Here is a 4,198-nt window from a genome sequence, read left to right on the forward strand (position 1 = left end):
GTAATGCTCAAAATTCTCCAAGCCAGGCTTCAGCAATACGTAAACAGAGAACTTCCAGATTTTCAGGTTGGTTTTGGAAAAGGCAGAGGAACCAGAGATCAAATTGCCAATATCCGCTAGATCATCGAAAAAGCAAGAGAGTTCCAGAAAAACATCTATTTCTGCTTTATTGACTATGCCAAAGCCTTCGACTTTATTGTGGATCACAATAAACTGTGGAAAATTCTGAAAGAGATGGGAATACCAGACCACCTGACCTGCTTCTTGAGAAACCTCTTTGCAGGTCAGGAAGAAACAGTTAGAACTGGACATGGAACAACAGACTGGTTTCAAATAGGAAAAGGAGTATGTCAAGGCTGTATATCATCACCCTGCTTATTTAACTTATATGCAGAGTACATCATGAGAAACACTGGGCTGAAAGAAGCACAAGCTGGAATCAAGATTCCCGGGAGAAATATCAATAACCTCAGATATGCAGATGGCACCACCCTTATGGCAGAGAGTGAAAAGGAACTAAAAAGCCTGTTGATGAAAGGAAAGAGGAGACTGAAAAAGTTGGGTTAAAGCTTAACATTCAGAAAACTAAGATCATGGCATCTGGCCCCATCCCCTCATGGGAAATAGATGGGGAAACATTGGAAACAGTGTCAGACTTTATTTTTTTGGGCTCCAAAATCACTGCAGATGGTGACTGCAGCCATGAAATTAAAAGACGCTTACTCCTTGGAAGGAAAGTTATGACCAGCCTAGATAGCATATTAAAAAGCAGAGACATTACTTTGCCAACAAAGGTCCATCTGGTCAAGGTTATGGTTTTTCCAGTGGTCATGTATGGATGTAAGAGTTGGACTGTGAAGAAAGCTGAGTAGCGAAAAATTGATGCTTTTGAACTGTGGTGTTGGAGAAGACTCTTGAGAGTCCCTTGGACTGCAAGGAGTTCCAACCAGTCCATCCTGAAGGAGATCAGTCCAAGGTGTTCATTGGAGGGACTGATGCTGAAGCTCAAACTCCAGCACTTTGGCCACCTCATGCAAAGAGTTGACTCATTGGAAAAATCCCTGATGCTTGGAAGGGTTGGGGGCAGGAGGAGGAGGGAATGACTGAGGATGAGATGTCTGGATGGCATCACCAACTCGATGGGCATTAGTTTGAGTAAACTCCAGGAGTTGGTGATGGACAGGGAGGCCTGGCATGCTGCAATTCATGGGGTCGCAAAGAGTCAGACACGACTGAGCGACTGAACTGACTGACTGACTTACTTGATCTTATTTTTCATCATTAGTAACCTGTTAATTATCATAAATTATTATTACTTTTTCAATTTTAATCTGGTTTTTAGTTCTGGGACATATTATGAAAATCCTTCAATAGCAACTCCTTGATGATTGTCACTTTTATTATCAGTGTCCCTATCTCTATCTATTTGGTACTCTTTCAGTGTTGAGGAGTGCAACATTGCAGGGACTGGTAACTATTTGTCTCTGTGCTGAGATACATAAGAAGAGCCCCTTGTTAACAGCCCTCTCTGTATATAAGAGTCCACCTGCTTCATTTCTCATTGACTGAATAATTCCATTTATTAATGCCCGAGTCCCCCTGGATCCCAATTATTGCAGGATTGAAGATTGACTCCCTGGCCCATTCAAGTGGGTCCACTTGTACAGATGGGCCCCCCTGAGTTTTTCATGAAATTTATAAATTTCACTTCATTATTTATGGGGGGGGACCTTTCCTTTTGTTGTTTTCCAGCTCTCTTTATACTCTAAATATAAGGTTCATCCTTAGAGTTTATCAATATAAAAGAGACATTCAGAGTATTATCTAAGCTAAGCAAGCATGCTTACTTCCTCGGCATATTATTCCAAAGAAGAAGATACAGTATGAGGAGGATTTGGTAATTATGTTCTGGCTGTGTATTCCCAGAATCCTCCATACTCACATTACTTTTAATTAATTTATTTATTTTTTATTTTTTTTAAATGAAACGGTCAATTTTATTCAAATCCTTCAAAATTTATACTAAATACATTGTTTCTAAAAGGATTCACCTTTATATAATGGTTTTATTATTTCACCTTTCCTTTAAAGGTTTTTCAATTTTCCTGTACAGTTCTTCAACAGAAGCCAGAGTCCTGAGCTGCCCAGTTAGGAGCCTCTGACCTACTATTCTGATTAAGTTTCTTCTCAATATTCATGGCCAACATCTGGCTTCTAAATGAAAGGCTTTTGGTCTTTTCAATCACTTGCTGATAGGGTGAGACTGCATTGTTACCCGTAACCACATGACCTAATTTAGAATCAATCTTGGCATCCAGCCTTGCATTTCTAATCAAATTTACAATCCACCTTTCAGCTTCTTCTGGAGTCATGTTCAATTTTTCTGCCAACAAGTTAATACTGATGTACTGATGGATGCGACAAAAAGTCTCATATATGAAGAGAAGGGCATTTTCAATGAAATCCTCAAGACAAGCGACCAAGAAGAAATCATTCACTAGTACTGATTCACATTCCCTTAGCTTTTTCTGAGCCCCATCAAAGTCAAAATTAACATATAAGCACTCAACAAATTTTGTAATTGGATCTTTATATGTGTAAGACTCCTGCTGAATAACTTTGACCAGATCTTTTGTCACCTGCCGGCGTTTTCGAACATCTGCTTGTTATGACTGCTGTGGTCAAACAGCCAAGAATATGTGGACACATCGTTTGAATTGCATTAAGATACTGTGGCTGGTAAAGGAAGAGATCAGTAATGTTATCACGCCCTTTGGGGGTGATTGAAGAAAACAAACAGAGACCAATGAATGAGCCATGTCCGCTGCTGAAGAGACTGAAGTGGAGAACTCACAGAATTATTATCTATGGTCTCTTTTAGCCGTGTCAGGTCTTCCATGGCTGCATCCCAATTCTGCATTAAGATTTCAGAGGCCAGTTTTCCCCAGAGTGAACTCAAAGCATTTCTATCCGTTGCTGGAACCAATACTCTAAAGAAGTAAAGATATTCTGCTGCTCCAGAGCAATTTCCACATTCAGACTGGAATTTTGCATACCTGTACAGTGTATCTAAATATTCCTGCCTGAAACCATTTTTGTCTGCCAAGTAGTCAAACAGCATCCGACCATCCCTGGTTGACTGCATTTGTCTTGTAGTTTCTGGATCTTCAAACATCTTCACAATTGGTTCAGTTTCTTCTTGAAGCTGTTTCAGCTGTGCAACAACAGTTGTTCTTTTTTTCTCTCAAAGCATGAGGAATATCATCAGAATAAAGGTTTTTGTACACATCCATAGTCTACCATGTTGGTATCACTAAGAAGATCCAATTTCCCTTGTAACAACTCCTTTTCATTATATATCTCTTTTACGGAGAGAGACTCAAGCAACGAAAGACTAAATGCCGATCTAAAAAATGCTCCATGCGAGTGATCAAGTTGTACTGCGCCATCTTGTCAAGGAAAAGCCTCACATTACTTTTTAAAATATACTTTTCTAACCCTCTCACTGCACACTTACTATATTTAAAAAAAATAAATGAAAGTTGCTCCTTAGGCTTTCCATTACACCTTTTACATTTTGAAATGCAAAATGAATTGCATTTTTTTAAAAAGTTTATGCTGTGAAACATTTGCACATTGACTTATGAACTATACATGAATTTGCTCTTCAGTGTTAACATGTAAAGCTAAAGAAATACACTGTAAAGCAAAATTATGTTTTACAACATTATGGGGCAAATTTAAATGCTACTGCATAATAATTGAGAATAACACCAATTAATAAGTCAAGATAGTTTTTCATGAAAGAGTTCATCAAAAAATACAGTTACTAGAAATGACAGCGGTATGGAATTTATACAAAAGAATTGAACTTATATAACTGCAAGGTGCTAGTAACAGTTTATCATTATTATTTTTGCCTTTGGCTTTGGGTCTGGAGAGCAGGGCAGATTTTCAGAAAGGAAAGTTGGGTGCAACATGGAGGACAAAAAGGGAAACCTGGAGCCCATGGAGGTCAGCTAGGTCTGCACTGGTCTCAGTTTTGATGATCAGGTGACACGGTAGAGAAACTGGTGCCCAGGAGTTGCAGAAAGTGAAGGTCTGGTGGAAGCTGAAGGAGCTATGGTTGGGCCTGGCTGTGTCCCAAGCTAACAGGGTCAGTCAGCAGCAAATCGGCAATGATATTCGTGAACTACAA

The 4,198-nt window shown here is 39.2% G+C and overlaps 1 pseudogene; it reads right to left on the reverse strand.

Moving 5' to 3' along the window:
* Positions 1-2,017: 2,017 nt before the first annotated feature.
* Positions 2,018-3,449, reverse strand: LOC133048290 (eukaryotic translation initiation factor 3 subunit E-like; annotated as a pseudogene).
* Positions 3,450-4,198: the final 749 nt, after the last annotated feature.

Source organism: Dama dama, chromosome 28 (genome assembly GCF_033118175.1).
Source record: "Dama dama isolate Ldn47 chromosome 28, ASM3311817v1, whole genome shotgun sequence".
NCBI classification, from domain to species: Eukaryota; Metazoa; Chordata; class Mammalia; order Artiodactyla; family Cervidae; genus Dama; species Dama dama.